Here is an 18,836-nt window from a genome sequence, read left to right as displayed (position 1 = left end):
ATAGGTAATATTCTTCCTCGGAAGAAAAAGAAAATGAAAATGAGCTGCGCCATGAGTGCATTTGCGACCAGCATGGATCCAGACCAGCCTATTGCAATTAAAGAAACTGTAAGCGAACAGCATGGATCCAGACCAGACTGCACGGATGCGCAGGCTGGTCTGGATCCATGCTGGTCGCAAATGCACTATGGTGGTTTTCTCATGGTGCGGCTCAAATGAATTATGTTTTTGGCTCAAGAAAGCCACAACATGCGAATCAATTTAATACAGTCCCTGTGACTTTTGTTAAGTATAGTAGATGAATACTTTCTGGACCTCTGAACAGTACTTGTGTCTTGGTAAAGGACTGAAAAAGCTGCAATGAAATTCTCCTTGTACCCAGGATACCTGTCTATACGTACCCTCCAATTCTTTACCCCTGCCCCAGTGTTCTCCCCTTATAGTGGATTGTGTACAGATCATATCAAATTTCTTATCTTCAGAAAGTGAATGGCAACAAAGTTCCATTCATGAATTAGAAGAATTAATGGAGTATTAGATAATATTGAAGGCAACCTAGAATTTTGGTTGCAGTGTTTGTGGTTATTCAGTCCCATCAATGGAAGTGCCAAAATTAAATGTGCAAGCTTACATTTGAAGCAGTTTCTAGATTAATAGGTTATCTCAGGATAACTCATCATTCAACCATTGCACTCTGAATTTCATTTACCTAGATCTCTCCTGATGGGAAAGTAATCATTTTGTTAGCATTCTGATGATATTTCCTAGCATTAAGGAATTATGGTTACATTATATTGTATGATGTTAGTGTTATTATAACCATAGCAAGAATGGAGTTATGATGTTCTTCTGTCAGGCTTGTAAGATGTGGCAGCCTGAAAAAGCATTTTTCTGATCGTACATTGACAAAAGCAAGCCTGTTAAAAGCATAGTTCTGATTGTAGCTGACACCGAGGTATGATGATAGATTGTTAATTACAGTTCAAACTAATACCATTATACTCCTCTACGTTCTCTTCGAATTCTGGAGTATTATGTTTGTTGTAGCAGAAGTCTGGTTCAGTACATTTATCTCTCAGCAAGTATCTTGCTGAAAGGTCTTCGTCTTATAGGGGCTGCAAGAGCTAAAAATAAAAAAGCTTTAAACGAATTTATCTCAGTAACCACTGGATGTATTTTTACCAAACATTGCAACATCTTTGTATGGAATTTTTTACAGATTTGTTTATACGGTTCCATTTGACCCCTTTAAGGGGCATTCAGAGCTGATAATAGAAAAAATCACTTCTCATGAACTGCTTGATGAATCTTCATGTAACTTAGTCTGTTGAATCTATGCATGCTCCTGCCTGAAATTTGTTCAAATAGTTGTTGTGGTTGACCTCTTTTAGGGTCCACTAGAGCTAGAAATAACCTTTAAACAATGTTTTAGCTCACCTGAGCACAAATTACTCATCTCCTTAACCAATGTGAATGTTACTCAGGTGGCCCCCTTTTAAATTTCATCAAATGTGGGTCATCCTTGCAGAATTTAGGTTGCAAAGGCAACCAAATGGTAAAACTATAAAAATATTCTCCTTAGAAACCACTGGCCTGATTTTGATAATTCTACACCAATATTCCTTGGGTGACCCTCTAGCAACTTCCTTCAGATCATTCTGTTTCCTCAAAAAGCATGGCTGCAATGGGGACTAGTTTTTTCTTTATGACAATAAAATTATGGAAAACTTTGAAAATTTTCTCTGAAAGAAGATGCCTGATTTCAAAATATTTTGACAGCAATGTACCTTGGGCAATTCATTTCCAAATTCCCTCAAATCATTAGCTTTCATTTAAAAATATGGCTGCCAGAGCACAGAACTAGTTTTTCCCATAATATGGCAATTTTTAAAACTTTGAAAATTTTACCCTCAGAAACTGCTGGATCCATTTAAAATAATTTTACAGCACTGTTCCTTGGATGACCCTCTACAAAATTCCTTCAAATTGTTCTGTTTCATTAAAAAACATGGCCGCTCCATGGCAGGGTCAGTTTTCTCGATGTGACTATCTGTATGGAAAACTTTGAAAATCTTTGCCCCTCAAAAAGCTAGCCAGATTTCACAATAACATTAACATAAATGTTCCTTAGGTGACCCTCTACCAAATTCCTTCAAGCCATGTAGATTTGTTAAAAAACATAGCTGCTTTGGTGTGGGGTTTGTTTTCTCCATAATTATATGGAAAACTTTAAAAAATCTTCCCCTGAAACTGCTGACTCAATTTGAAAATAATTTCACAGCAGTTTTCCTTGGATGACTGTCTACTTAATTCCTTCGATGTAAAAACATTGCCTCCATAATTACAACACAAGTTCCACATGCATTGGTGACAATGGTCACGCAATAAGTATCACAAAAGAAACCACAATTCTGTAAAATAACAGGAGGCAGTGGGATCGCTGACTTCAAATCACTTGCCCATCACCGATGTGGTTTCAAGCCTCACTCTGGGCATTGAACTCTTCATGTGAGGAAGCCATCCAGCTGACTTACAGAAGGTTGGTGGTTCTACCCAGATGCCTGCCCATAATGAAATAATGCCAGGAGGGGCACCTGGGGTCTTCCTCCACCATCAAAGCTGGAAAGTTGCCATATGAACTAAAGTTGTGCTGATGTGATGTTAAACCCAACAAAACAAAAAAAACAACAACCAGAAGACAGGGCTAGTATATACTTTTTTCTATGGCTGTTTGGAAAATCTCCTCTGCTGAAACTGCCTGTTAAATTTAAAAATAATTTTGCAGCATTGTTCCTTGTTTCAAAATTATTCAGTCCAGCTGGTGAGCAATCTAGGGTGATCATGGCTTTTTGTTCTAATTCTTATTTGTTCCATAGTAGCCTTGCATGAATCCCTCTCTGTTTTGTTGATATGGTTTGGCCCAGGAGTCACTTGTTTTACAAAGGCCTATATAAGAAAAGCTTTAAAACTCTTCTTGTCTGAAGCTGCAGGACACAAAGCTCAGACATTTGGATTGTAGAATCTGTTCATTCATACCTTACCCCTTTGGTCTGAATTGGCCCTGGCCATAGGGGTCACTTGTTTTGCATAGACTTACATAAGAAAAACTATAGACAATCTAGTGACGCAATGGGGTTTGTTTTCACATATTGATCATGCATTTGAAGGTTACGACAAATGTTAACCTTTGTGACAAATAAGATGTTTGGCATGTTTCAACAATGCCACTTTTCTATCCTCAGGTGTTCAGTCACAGAGTCACCTCAATTAGGAAAGAATAATTTTAACATCAGAGGTTATTTCTAAGGTCACAGAGTTTGATCGGCCAGCTTGTATTGACAACAGTTTTTGAGGTCAGTTGCTCAGTCAAGTGTGACTTACCAAAAGATTTTTTTACAGATATCATCTTTCTGATTTTCAACTTCAGTTAGGATTGACATACTGTAACTTACATTGTATCTCAAGTCACTGTTACTGAAATAGAATAGTTTCTGCTCAACACCTTTAGGCTTGGTACACCTGTTACCTATAAAATTGGTGTGTAGATAGCTTTTATCCAGACTGTATTTGAGGTCACTTGGGTGAAGTAAAGGTCATTGTTAATAAAAGTAAGAACGGTTTCCAATGGATACCTTTAGTTTGGAAGATCTGCTGTCAACAATCTCAGTGTGTAGATAGCTTTTACACGGGTGGTAAACGCGCAATCCAATTCCCGCTGGGAATACGCTTAAAATGGGTTGCGCAACGTCCGGTGCTGGTGTTGCGCGTAAAAAAAGACGAAATTGAGGTATGTGAAGTTATGATTTTGCTTAGTATGAGACAAGAATAAAATTTCTCGAAAAAAGCAAAATGCTATTCGACACAAATATGATAATACATCATATGTGTAAAATATCTGGTTTGTGATTTATGATTCGGCTCTATTATCACAAAAACTCAGGCGACACGAAACGTGAAAAAAGTATGAAATCAACATAAATGGAAGTTTCTGACCTCATATGCCTAATCTGAGGACATCTAGTTCTTTTTATGATAACTTAAATGTTATAAAGTAACGAATATCAAAATTATTTGCTCCAAATCCTGCTTATGTGGACATAATTGACAAAAAATCATCCGGAATGGGGTTGCGCACTGGGAATGGAGTTGCTCGTATACATCATAATGTATATAATGTATACGCGCAACTCCATTCCCAGGGCGCATCCCCATTCCCGATCATTTTTTGCCAATCTTTTTCCCAAAAGCAACATTTCGTTCAAGTGTATGTAATATTCATGACTGTTTTACACATGTTTGGTCATTAGCAACGTCACATTTCAAGAAATATGGCACAAGAGTTAGAAAATTTGCATTTTTCATGATTCCATGCTTTTTTGACAGTTCTAGCCAGCAGAGTTTTAGTGATAACAGAGCTGATTCTTAAATTAATAAGTTGGTATTTCACATATATGATCTTTATTCATTTTTGTGTCGAATAGCATTTTGCTTTTTTTCGAAAGCACGCGTAAATGTGTCATTATTTACAAAAACAAAAACCCACCTACCTCGATTTTGTATATATTGATGCGCAACACCAGCACCGGAAGTCGCGCAACCCATTTTTAGCGTATTCCCAGTGGGAATTGGATTGCGCGTTTACCACCCGTGTTTTATTGAGACAAAGATTGGAGTTGTATTTTGATTATTTGGACAAGGTCATTGTTACCTTTGTTGTTAGAAAAAGGGTTTCCATAAATGTTGAAAACCTGGTTTCATAGGTTCGCTGCCATTAATCTGATGTGTCAATATCTTTTATCACTGGTCATTAGTTGGGTTGTGCAGAATAAGTTGAAACCCTTTGTAGCAGGTCCATCATTAAAGAAGTCTCTTTCATTTCTATTTTCCTAATAATTTTAATTAATTGATAACTTGTTAAAAACTTGACAACTGGTTCTGCTTTGGCTGGGGATAGCTGTCTACATGTGTTACGAACAAACACGGCACAGTATTTATGTAACACATTTTTAATCCCCTCGCCACAGGTGGTGGGGGATTATAGGAATGGTATCTGTCCAGCCGTAACAATTGCGTCTGCTCCCTATAACTTAAACCCTTTGAAAGATTTTCAAGTGATCACCTCATCAAGACAATGTGCAGAACTCATGAGTCATCCATGTCGGCTCAAGGTCAAAGGTTTGAGCCTTCCATTTTGTGTCCACTCTGTATCTCCTAAACCCCTTGAAGGATTTTCATGAAACTTGGGTCAAATGATCACCACATTAAGATGACTTGCAGAGCTTATGAGTCAGCCATGTCGACTCAAGGTCAAGGTCACAACTCAAGGTTTTAGCCTTTCATTTTATGTCCACTGTGTATCTCCTAAACCCCTTGAAGGATTTTCATGAAACTTGGGTCAAATGATCACCTCTTCAGGACAATGTGCAGAACTCATGAGTCAGCCATGTTGGCTCAAGGTCAAGGTCACAATTCAAGGTCAAAGGTTTGAACCTTTCTTTTTGTGCTGACTCTGTATTTCTAAACCCATTGAAGAATTTTCATGAAACTTGGGTCAAATGATCACAATAAGATGATGTGCAGAATTTATGAGTCAGCCATGTTGACTCAAGGTCAAGGTCACAACTCAAGGTCAAAGGTTTGAGCCTTCCATTTTGTGTCCGCTCTGTATCTCCTAAACCCCTTGAAGGACTGTAATATTCCCCTTACCAAGATGTTGTGCAGAACTCAAAATTCAATGATGCCAGCTCAAGGTCAAGGTCACAACTCGAATGTTTGAGCCTTCTATTTCCTGTCCCCTCCTTTCCTGCCAAACCACTTGAAGGATTTTCTTGAAACTTTGGTCAAGTGTTCACCTCATTGAGATGGTTTGCAAAACCTATGAGGCAGCCATGCAGGCTCAAGGTCAAGGTCATATCTTAAGGTAAACATGTACTATAAAATATACTTAACAATTCAATGCTTCTACCCAATACCATCAACCCTTGCACTATCCATAAAAGCAGGGGGGATAAAGCTGTCTTTCAGACTGCCTTGTTCAACAACTCATGTCTGCAGATATAGATGTGTATACAGCAACAACTGATTCTTTATAGTGTTATGACAACTGGGAATTTCATTCTGAGTTTTGTCAAATATGATTCACATTTGTTTGTGAGTGACAATGTGATACTTAATATGGTGTTATTACAGTTTTTTCCCCACAGAATATGTTGATAATAACAATGTTGTTTATTGCAATCAGTAACTTGTGTTTTAGATATTCCTTTGTGACCCATATATAATTATAATTAGTGTCCAGTATCTAGTATTTATATATCGGAAATTAATAGATGTTTGCCCACAATTACTAAGTTTTTTTTTCCTGCACCTACCTGATTTTTAGCTCACTTCAAGTGCTCAAGGTGAGTTACTGTACCAGTCATTGTGGTGTTCGTTGGCTTGTGAACATTCAGGAGGCCACAGTTGTGACTCAATCTTTATGAAACTTTGTCAGAATATTTTTCTTGATAATTTCAAGGTCAGGTTCTAAACTGGGTCATGTTGGTTCAAAAACTAGGACACTAGGCTAGATCAAAGGAAAATCTTGTTAACACTCTTGGAGTCCACAGTTTAAGTTTGAAACTCATGAGAATTTATCAGAATGTTTGTCTTGATGACCTCTAGAATTTGGGTCATTTGGGATCAAAAGTAGGTCACCCGGTCAAATCAAAGGAAAAGCTTGTTAACACTATAGAGGTCCGATTGTGACCCTCACTTGATGAAAGTTAGTCAGAATGTTTATCTTGATGATCTTTAGGCCAGGTTAAAATCTGGGTCATGTGGGGTCAAAAACTAGGTCACTATGCCAGATCAAAGGAAAATCTTGTTAACACGCTAGAGACCACAATTTAAGTTTGAAACTTATGAGAACTGGTCAGAATGTTTGTCTTGATGAAATCAAGGTCAAGTTTGAATATGGGTCATATGGTTTCAAAAACTAGGTCACCAGGTCAAATCAAAGAAAAACTGTGTGTGCAATAGGGGATGCATTTTGGACTGGATATTCATGATATTTGTTCAGAATGATTTTCATGATGAATTCTAGGTCATGTTCGAATCTGGGTCATCTGGGGTCAAAAACTAGGTCACCTGTTAAAATCAAAGAAAACCCTTGTGTATGCAATAGGGGCTGCATTTTTCATTTGATGTGCATGAAACTGAATGTTTGAATGTTTGTCTGCATGAAATCTCGGATGAATTTTTATCTGGGTCATGTGGGATCAAAAACTAGGTCACCAGGTCAAATCAAAGAATAAGCTTATTTACACTCTAAGGGCCACATTTTTTTACTCAGTCTTCATAAAGCTTGGTCAGAATGTTTGTTATCAGGAAGTCTTGGATCATTTTAAATCTGGGTCACATGGGTTCAGAAACTAGGTCACTGTGTCAGATCAAATCAAAGGAAAAGCTTGTATACACTCTAGAGGCCACTTTTTTGCTCCAGTCTTCCTGAAACTTTGTCAGAATGTTTGTTTTCATAAAATCTTGGACAAGTTCGAACTGGGTCATGTGGGGTCAAAAACTAGATCACTAGGTCAAATCAAAGAAAATGCTGCACTGTTATGGTGTGTTACACAGGTGAGCAGTCTAGGGCCATCTTGGCCTTCTTTTTTTAATATACATATTTTTTTGCAAAAGAAACTGCATAGCAACTCATAAAGAATGTTTTGGTTTTTTTTCAGAATATTACCCAACATAGAACAAATTATAGAGTTCTGTCAGCTTGTGTCAGGGTTAATGACTGCTTCTTACATTTCTGACAAAAACTATCTGATTGAGAAGTGATTGTGAAGATATAATCAACTGCTGACAGGTATTTTTTACTTAAGAAGTGGTCAGGAATAATATGGTCAACCTCGATCTGTTATAGAGTACATATTGTGAAGAATATGGTCATGCACCTCAGACAAATACTCTCCATTGTGCAGAATATATTAAACTTCAGATCTATTAAAGAGCAGTTTGTGAATAATATGGTAGGCTTCAGACAAATAGTCTCTATCAGTTAAAGAGCAGATTGTGAAGCTACAATAATTTTGCACTAAGCCCTTGATACATGACATGACATGTATAGAGAAAGAAAAGGTTTTGACTATTCATTCAGGTGTTTTTATTGTATGATACTGAAAATCTGGTTGATTTTGATTATGAGAAATAACTAGTGTGTTCTAAGAAATGTAAATTTGCTTAAATGCATGTGCACTTTATAATAAACAGAATATTGTGTAAAAAAGTTGGAAGAATTACACAAATAATGCATGGCAAAAGTGACAGGAATTGCAGTATAAATAAAGACATATACCAGCTTTATTTGCATTTTCTTACTGTCTCACATGTAGGTTGTCTGCATTTACGGTTTATAATTCTTACATCTGAAGTTTCAGATATTGGTTTTATCAACAGATAACTATTTTCTCTACTTATGGTATATCACCCCAAAATAAAAACTTTTCTTTTAGCCTATTTTGCAGAATGTTTGATTCTGGTCTGCAAAATGTAACATTTTCTTCCGATCCAACCCATATAAATAAGCATGGATGGGGACTTCAGAAATTTTCAGATTTTTCTGCTTGAAGCTAGAGTGACCTTCAGAATGGAAGTCTGATGCTTTACAAATGAATCACTGCTCCTATGGGACCTATGGAAAATATATAGATCTTAATATCATGATGGTTTTCAATGTCATGACGATATTAATGCGATTTTCCATCATGACTTAGCAACAGATCACATACTGGTAACCAGACTGCTGTAATTTTAACTATGTATGCAGATCCATCAGCACTCCCTGGTCTATGGTGGCTGATTTATGCCATTTTGTTATTTCGATATGGCTTCCTGCTGAACGTCATCCCGCCGAACGTCGCCCGACTGTTGAAAACTTGAAAAGATTATCTGTCAGCCCAAAAGTACTCGCATCCTTTTCTTTAAAGTTAATGTCTTCAATGGGATCCAGGAAAAGTATGCTGGTAATACAAACAGACTTCTTTCTAACCCTGGTTATTGCATTAGTCAGTGTAGTTCTTCAGATGGATGAGTAGGTGGACAGCGTCAGACTCAACTTTTCCACTCAGTAACTAAGTTCTGTTTGATAAATATATTGAACAGAAATTTGGCCACAATGTAGCTTGTAATAAGTTCCGTTTGGGTGTGCATATAGAACCAGTGGGAACAAGGTCACTGTTAACAAAAATGAAGACACAATGTTTACTTAATAAGTTGAACTATGGTAGCTGATAGTAGAACCGTGCTTGGATTGCATATGGATGGCACCAGCAGGTCATGGTCAAGGTCATTGTTACTAAAAATAGAAAAATGTCCACTCATTAACTTGAGTTAGGATAAAGAAAATCAAATGAAACTGAACCTAAATGAAGCTTATATTACAGTACCACCTCTCAAGAGTGGCCCTCTCTTAAGCAAAAACCACTCTTTAACAATCATCAAAATTTCCCAAAGATGAAATATGCTATCAAATTTACCTCTCCAGAACAACAGCCTCTACATAACAGTCAATATTTGTATCTCTCAAAGGGTGTTGCTCTACAGAGGTTTTATTGTAGTTACTACCAAAGGCAAATGGGGCATGAATTTAATTATGTCTTCCAACACACAGTGGTGTGGGAGACATATTGATTTACTCCTGCACTCTAAGTCAAACATTTCTCATCGGATCTTCACCAAACTTAACCATAAGTCCTCGGCCAAGTTCGATAACTAGCCAAATCGGCCTAGGCACTTTTGAATTATGGCCCTTGAATTACTGATCTGAACCACTCATCTAAAACACCAGACCTCCTAAAAATTACTCATCGGAACCACTTGTCCAAACCACCTAGACCTCCCAAAAACTACTTATCAGAACCATTCACCCAAACCACCTTGAATCACTAAATGATAAGGCAGTTGTGGGAGACATGCACTTTTCTCAAAAGCAGTTCTAGTTTTACTTAAAATGGAAAAAAATGTCTGCTCAAGATAATTACACTAGTTAGAATAAAGAAGACTGAAACATAAGCATTTTGCTTTTATGTGGCCGGTGCCAGTTTTATTTGAGGATAGATATCTCAGTAAAGTAATATAGCATGAAACATTTGATAAAGGTAGCTAATAGGAGACCAAGGTTAGAATTGCATTGGAGTCAAGGTCAGTGTTCTGTTACTAAAAATAGAAAAAATATTTACTAAGTTATTAAAACAGAGCCATTTAGATGCAATGTTATTTGTTTAAAATAGTTCCTTACTGGTTCCCTACCAATGGTTTCCTGTGGCAGCAAGTATAGCAAATGCACTCTCCAGTAGGTGACTTTTGTTTTTCATGGAATTCATTGGTTACTTGGTTATTTCATTACATATCTACAACAAAAGAAAATTCAACATTTTGTATAAGCTACACTAGATTCAGGGAAGTAAATTCCGCTGGAATTAATTGGTTACATATGTAAAAAGATACCAGATCAACATTTAATATTGGTTAATTAATTATAATCTTTGTTTTAATTAATAGGGATAATAAATAAAAGGTAACTTTCAGGAAGTTTAGGTGAAATTAATCTCTGATGATGATCACTGATTACAGTTATTTTTTTTTAGCTACAATAAACCATGCTACAATAAACCACTGCTCATTGATGTTGCAATGAAATGGGACCCCCAATCCTAGCCCTCTTTCAAAGTTGTTCAAATGGTTCTGGTTCTTTGAACATATGGGTCTTTTATGGGTTAAAAATAGGTTTTCTTCTATCAGACTTTAAAAATCTTTTTCTCTAGAGCTCTATTTGGCATGTGATATAAGGGTTTTGGCTCTCTACCATAATTGTCCAAATTATTACCCAAAGGTCAAAAATGGCCACACCCCTGTGTGTGACATGTACTTATTATAGGCTTATATAAATTATAAGAAACTTTGAAACTCTTCTCTGAATCAATAATTGCTAGAGCCTTGATATTCACAGTGAGGATGCATACCCCCGATATTGCCATTTTGTGATAAGGTATTTTCCGAAAAAGGGATTGACTTTTGTCAACAAGGTAAATAAAAATCTAATTTACTACTCTATTTTACTACTATAGAAAAAGGGGATTTTATTTTTAGGAACCAGCTACTGTGTAAATGCCCTCACAAGCGTAAAATGAGTCAATCTTATGAAGAAATGCTAAAATTTGTGATAAAGTGGCAACTTTATCATTTGATAAATGCAGGCCGGGGACACATTTCTCTCGATATCGTCACTTATTGTCTTACATAAAAGTTCTGAATTGTACTATTTATTTAGTTACATACAAAGAAAATATGTGCAAAATCTCAGCTTTGTAAATGTTCAAATGACGGAGAAATCGGTCATAAATGAGCGTCAGTGGTATACTGTGTATTGCAAATATATGTACTGTGTATTGACCTGTATCACATTTGACTGTACTGTGTAAAGTTGACATTATCACTGAGTTTTATAGAATAAATCTTGCAAAATGTACATACTCATTTCCTTTTCAAAGTACAAACAGTAATTTCATTAGCCCTGAAGATAGGTGATGTTTTTAAAGAAAGATGTGTAAAGATCAAATTTGGAAATGCCCTGGGGAAGTTGTGACATTTTTGTAGTGAAATTTTTCATCAGAAAAATGTTTAAATAATTTCTTCTTATGAAGCGCTTGACGGATCATCACCAAACTTGGTCTGTAGCCTCTCTCAAATTTGTTCAAAGAGTCCGCCTTAGGGGCATGCCAGAGCTAAAAATAAAACAATCATTCACCAACTTCTTCTCATGAATGGCTTGATGGATCATCACCAAATTAGTCTGTAGTATCCTTATAAGGTCCTCTCTTGAAATTATTCAAATGGTTCTGCTTTACACATTTTAGGGGCTGCCGGAGCTAAAAAATAGAACAATGTTTAAACAGCTTCTAAATGAACCTCTTGATAGATCATCACCAAACTTGCTCTCTGAAGTGTGTTCAAATGGTTCCATTTCAGTGATTATAGGGGCCACCAGAGCTAAAAATAGAAAAGCCTTTTAACTTCCAAACTTGGTATGTAGCATCCCTATAAGGTCTTCTTTCAAATTTGTTCATAGATTCTGCTTTACTGATTTTGCAGGTCACTAGAGATAAAAAACAGAAAAAAAACTTTATAATGACTTCCAATCATGAATCACTTAGAGGAATATCACCAAACTGGGTCTGTAGCATCCTTGTAACGTCCTCCCTCAATTTTTCTTAGAATATTTCTTGACTGATTTAAGGGTCCACAAGAGCTGAAAATATAAAAACGTTTAAACAACTTTAAGTTGGTCTTCTAAGCATGCTTGCTGTAAGGTCTTCGCTCAGTTTCATTCAAATGGTTCCACTTGACTGATTTTAGGGACCACTAGAGCTATAAATAAAAAAAAAACCCTTTAAACAACTGCTCTTGAAATACCTGATGGATCATTGCCAATCTTGGTCTGTAGCATTTTTGTAAGGTCGTCTCAAATTTTTTCAAATGGTTCTGCTCGCCGCCTCAGAGCTAAAAATAGAATTTTTTTTATACTGAACACAATTGTTACCATTCATGATTTTGTGTGTCCTTAAAAATAATCGAAGTCAGTCAGTTTTTGGTGAGTGACTTTGGGCCACTATATCCCTCTTGTTATTTTTCAGCTGGAGTAAAAAAAAAAGGGCTGTTAATGGTTGGGGCAAAATTTTACAAAATAGGAACATTATTTTTAAAAGTTGGCCAGCAAAATATTAGGATGAGTGGGGTACAGGTGTTTTTTTTTCTGGCCAAAGCTACAGATTTTTTGTGAGACCTGTTAGAGCAGTAAATGTTGGCATTTATTTTAAAACTTCTGATAATTTTGCTGATGAAAATAGCTGATAATTGCTCATTAGTGGCAATATTAGGCAATAAATGCTCTTCTAGTCAAATACCTGCAGCATATCAATACCTGCATGACAGAATTATATGTAACAAGACAGCTGTGATGCTGATTAAATCAACAAGATCTGACAAACTTCTTTTAGTGTTTTTTTTTTTTTTACAAGTTCATATTTTTTTTTTTTTTTTTTTTTGCATCTTTTGATATGTAGACTTAAAATCTTACATCCATATATATATATGATTATATATCATTCTAAAAGTCTCCAAAGCAGGATTTTATAATAACTTGAATAATGTCAATTTTATAATAACGATCAAAAGTGCATTTTCCCTGTGTAAAATTCAAGTAATTGAAAAGTTTCTCTTTTTCTATCTTATATCTAAGTAAGATATCATGGAACTTATTAACAATCCATTAGCAAATACCAGTATAGCCAGAAATGAAAATTTAATTAAATAACATTTTTTTGGTGTACAAAATGGCTGAAATTTACACTTTTCATATAATGAAATCAAAACTAATCAGGATGTTTAGAAAACTTTCTATTGGCACTAAAAATAAGAATGATTATGAATGGTATTGGCATAAGTTTAAAGAGAAATAAAGACAAAAGGTAGATCAAACAGTAACTGACTTGTGGTACAAAGTTGATCAAATTTGGACTGAAATAATTCAGTTCCAAAAATAATATATAAGTAACGCCTGACTATCAAATTAAGAAAACATTGAAAATATTAAAGGTCTGAAAATATTTTAGTTGTGAATGGGCAACCCACATTAATTGTTAGTGGTCTCAATAATATAGAAATATCATTGAATTGGCAAAAATGGTATTTATTTAAGGAACAAGAAGACCCATTGCATAGGGTTAGATCCCAATACTCAAAATGTATATTTTGTTGTTTTTATAACATTCCCCTATCCCTTTAAAGGCACTGACCTCCAGATTTTGGCTAAAAAATTATTGAAGTTTGGTCATATTATAAACATTAGAATATGAGCTTTTGTTTCTAAACTACTTTAAAAATGCCAAATCAAGAAAAAAAGATGACCGCGTCGGGAATCGAACCCGGACTGCCGCGGCAATAAAAAAAATTTCCCTCTCTATCTGTTCTGGGGGCTTTATCTCACTCTGTCCCCCTGGTCAGATCCCTCTGAGTCTGTACTAGTAGAGGATGAATTTTGCGCCCTGTGTGGCTGCGTTTTTATATGTAAAGCGCCTTTGAACGTGTTTATCATGAAAAGGGCGCTATATAAATCTGGTATAATAATAATAATATAAAATGCTTTTCGATTTTCATTGTAAAAAGTAGTAAAAACAACAAATTCTCATGTTTTCCATAACATATAGTCTGTCTGACTCAGTAATTAAGTTTCAAAGCATTCTTAAAAAATATAGCATTAATTCCCAGCAGGGTCTTTCAAAAATGAATTTTGAGTGACCCTGTTCCCAGATATCTAAAAAAATCTCTTTTTTTGTTGTCAAACAATCTGGAGTCCAGTCCCTTTAAGGCAAAAGAAAATTAGGTTTTAGATTCTCATCCCCACCCACCCCTATCTGAAACCCTCGCCCCGATAATTTTATTGGTCAAAATTCGGATATCCAAAATTTTATGTCCGGATACTGATACACTTTCATAAACATTACCCGATTCTCCAGTTTAAAGAATATGTTTGACATATTGTGATGGTGCAAAGACAGTTTAACAGCATTTGACAGTATCTGATATTAAAGTTTACCATAACATTACCTCTTATTAAAATAAATTAAAAAGAAACGTCATGAAAAAAGGCATTTTGATACCGCCTTTCGATTTCAAAAACTTTGACAAAATGGTAAAGCCAACATATTTTCTTATCTTTATTTGATTGTTAGTGATTTTTATTTATTAGAACATATATCTGTTGTCTGCATTTCAATTTATCAATTGGTGACCGCCTCGGTAGCCTAGTGATAGAGCGTCCGCTTCGAGTGTGGGAGGTCGTGGCTTTGATCCCCGGCCGCATCATACCAAAGACGTAAAAAATGGCACTAGTAGCTTCCTCGCTTGGCGTTCAGCATAAAGAGGATAGTGCTAGGACTGGTCAGCCCGGTGTCAGTATAATGTGACTGGGTGGGGTATCATGCCATGTGTCTACGGCGTGATATTCCAGTGAGGCAGCTCTATAAAGATGGGCATTGTGCTCACTGCTACAAGTAGACACCGTTGTTTATATGACTGAAACATTGTTGAAAAAGAGGTTAAACCCGAACACACACACAGTATATCAGTTGTGTTTAAAACGGACATTATTTTGCCTCAGTTAGGAAGCCCGACAAGCCATTTTCACATGCAAAGAAGGCAATACTACCGCGTTATTTGTTGCATAGATTTGGAAATAGGACTTTCCAGCTTTGATGGTGGAGGAAGATCCCAGGTGCCCCTCCATGCATTATTTCATCACGAGTGGGCACCCGAGTAGAACCACTGACCAGCTGGCTTACCGAAGGTCGGTGGTTCTACTCAGGTGCCAGCTCATGATGAAATAATGCACGGAGGGGCACCTGGGGTCTTCCTCTACCATCAAAGCTGGAAAGTCGCCATATGACCTTTAATTGTGTCGGTGTGACGTTAAACCCAACAAAAAAAAAAGGACTTAAATATGTTAAGAAGATCGATGGCATCATTATCGGTTTCACAGGCATAGCTTTTAGCACGTACTCAGCAACAGGAATGAGAGATTGATTGTTTTCTTTACAGATGTTGGTTTTACTTTGACAGAACTAAATATTTTGAATTTGCAAATACACTGACCAGATAAATATTTTATTTGTCATGTAGATTTTTTTCTTACAGGATACAATCAGCCATCAGAAAAAAAAAAGATTTACTATCACATTATAAGTAAGATAAAAGTTTATGACATGAAGTTTTATTTTTCATATACAGTACAATCGCGATCCTACGAAAAGCCGAGGGACCGGCTGTTTTTTTCGTAGTATAGCATTTTCGTTCGAGCGCAGTATAGGAAATTTTGCTATACAGCACCTTAATATTTACACATCGTAACCAGTGATATTTAAACACGTGATTTTCGTATTGGAGTACATGTATACCAATTTTATTTGTACAACTGGGTTCTCTACAAAATCTTATTCGAATCTGAACTCAGATGGTATCAAGAACTTTAAATCGTTTTTTTTCTTCACCTTTTTTCACTGTACATAAAACATATACAGGGTACATTGTTGCACGAGAACAAAAATCGCAATTGCCTATTCCGATTCAGCTACCATACACTGAATTTTTCGGAATAATAAAACGACAATTTACAGACGATCAGGACTTAGATTTTTTATTTTCTTTATGCAGTGACTGTTTGAGACGTATAGATATCGAAGTAAGTGTGGCTGGTATGCCATCCGATCTGACAGTTATAGGAGAAAACATTAACCACTATATTGTGTCATAGTGTACAGCGTATATATTTCGAATTTAATTACTAAGTTTTCTCACTTTAATTACTGTTTACGCCCAGCTAATTGATAGTGACACTTTCCACTCTTAAGCGTTTTTCACGCCGTTATGGAAGGTGTGAAAACTTTGACGATGCAGGTATTCGTAAAATTGCAACCAAAACAAGTTGAAAACAGGCTTTAAGGGCATAACAATACATTTGTAGGAGCGCATTTTTCGTAAAATTGCATTTTCGTAAAACCGCGACTTTGTAACATAGAAATAAGAAGGAAAGCAGCCGGGACCACAACACCTTTTCGTAGTATACCAGTATTTCGTTAAATTGCGATTCGTAGCACCGCGAATGCACTGTATATATATCAAAAAGAGTTTTATATATAGATCTATAAGCAATTCAAAGACACAGCAACAAACACTAGAATTAGCAATACAGTGATACTTTAAATCTGATTTGTCAAATTAAAAAATAGAAAAGAAAAAGTGCCCATCCACCCCATTTTTTCCCAAAATTAGGATGAGAATCTAAACATTTATTTTCTTTGGTCTAATATGAGAGTATTTAAAACATGATTTGATTTTTTTTCATTTTCAATATAGTTCCTAGTTTTACATTTCAATTAATTTTGATAAACACATTCTGAAATAAAATGCAAGTTCTGAACAGGGTTGTCAATACGTTTTTGTTGAACAGGCTGAATTAGAAAAGTAGCCGATCAGCTAGTGGGGTCCGGAAAATTTTGAAATTCAGCGCTTCATTTCCTTAATTCTGGGGGCATTTTGGGAGCATTTAAGATACCTTTTCCAATGCAATACCCTTTATTTTCACATTTTTATTAAATTTGGGAAATAATAAAATCAAGTTTTCTTGAGGTAAAATTCTTTGTTTCTTTGAGATAATTAACCCTTACCATGCTAAATTTCTATAATGGACTGGTCCATCTTCCAATTTGGGCAGTACCATTTATCATTTGAAGGAGTGTTTACTAAAAATTTACTGACTGAATAGCGAACAGTGCAGACCATGATCAGACTGCACGGATGTGCAGGCTGATCTTGGTCTGCACGTGTCGTAAAGGCAGAATCACTTGCCGCCAGCAAGCTAAGGGTTAACATAAACTAAACAGCTAGTATCAGTCAACATCAGAGGGGCTGCAGTATCAGAAATAATCACAGTCTGAATTGTGTGGTAGTATTGGGATAGTGTGTGGTAGTGTCATTAAGCTGTGAGCTTAAAACAGTAGTAATATGTAGAATGATTGGTAATCACTGAGTAGTCTCTCTTTGATGGTAAAAATTTAATGAAGAAAAATGTAGGTCATTGGTAATGTCTTTCTCTAAATGACCAAAATAATTCGGAAATTGGCACCACGAAAATAAGCGACAAACGAAAATAAGATAATCAAGGCTAGAAGTATTTAAACAAGAGCTGTCGGAGGACAGCAAGTCGCTCAACTATTCAAGAGCCTTGTAAATTGACTGAATATTAAAGTCGATAATTTTGTAAAATTGCAAAACATCGTTATGGAACCTGTAAAATACATATCAGCTCATGACTACCCTTACAGAAGAAAAAGGCCAGCTGCGTACTCTTGCTGTGTACATACAGCGTATATGATGCGTACATGATGTGTACTGAAATCAAGGGCTTTAAATAGTACGCAGGATATACACCGCACATACACCGATAGTACGTTTGTAGTACACTTTTGACATGCAAATGAGCTCTGCCGCGTACTACTTGCTGCATACATGCTGTGGACTACATAGTACACAGGATGTACCCTGGAGGAGTTTAGTATCCGGGAAATAGTACGCAGCATGTCCGCAGCACATACACTTTTCACATGCAAATGAGCCTGCGGTGTACTACCCCTGCGGCGTACATGCTGTTTACTCCTGGCCCGAGTCCTGCAGCGTACATGCTGTGTACTCCTGCTGCATACATGCTGTGTACTCTTGTGGCGAAACTGCTGTGATAATGTAAATTCCTTACCCCACCAACTTTCGTATGCAAATGCTGATCATTTGGACAGAAAAAAAAAACAGAAAAAAGATAAGTGACATGCATCAATAAGTATTTACCCTTACCAAAATAATGTAGATTGATGTTATCAAATAAATTAGTATGCTTTTCTTCATCCACTTTTCAATGAAATAAATCAATTTTTGTAGCATGTAATTTGGTAAACATTTGAAGAAAATGGCGTTACTGCATCAAGGGGAAACAACTTTAATGCAACTAAATATAAGTGTTATGATTTATTATAGATGATGTGTGCGTAGTATGTATTTATTTTGATTAAAATCCATCTGAGAACAATTTAGGACTGGACTTATATGAGCATTTATACACTTTTATGTCCGTAAAAAGTAGCGCACCAAAAAATTTTGGATTGATTTTTTCCAATGGGGCGAGCGCAATTAGCCAAAAACGTTCTGAAAATATAAGAGCGGCAAATCCGGTGAACAACTTTTTAATT

General features: G+C 36.1%; 1 protein-coding gene across 4 annotated transcripts in view; it reads left to right on the top strand.

Annotated features, from left to right (window-relative positions):
* Positions 1 to 18,836, top strand: part of LOC123525383 (neuronal calcium sensor 2-like) — a 215,638-nt gene that overhangs the window by 6,684 nt on the left and 190,118 nt on the right. For 2 of the 4 annotated variants that reach the window (XM_053537911.1, XM_045304391.2), the window contains exon 2: positions 7,722 to 7,852. The exons of the other annotated variants lie outside the window; for them this stretch is intronic. The gene's annotated coding sequence lies outside the window, so the exon portion shown is untranslated. The remainder of the gene's footprint in view (positions 1 to 7,721; positions 7,853 to 18,836) is intronic. 4 annotated transcript variants of the gene reach the window in all.

This window comes from Mercenaria mercenaria, chromosome 3 (assembly GCF_021730395.1).
Source record: "Mercenaria mercenaria strain notata chromosome 3, MADL_Memer_1, whole genome shotgun sequence".
Lineage (NCBI taxonomy): Eukaryota > Metazoa > Mollusca > Bivalvia > Venerida > Veneridae > Mercenaria > Mercenaria mercenaria.
Note: the sequence above shows the minus strand (reverse complement) of the source record. Positions and strands in the feature narration are given on the sequence as shown.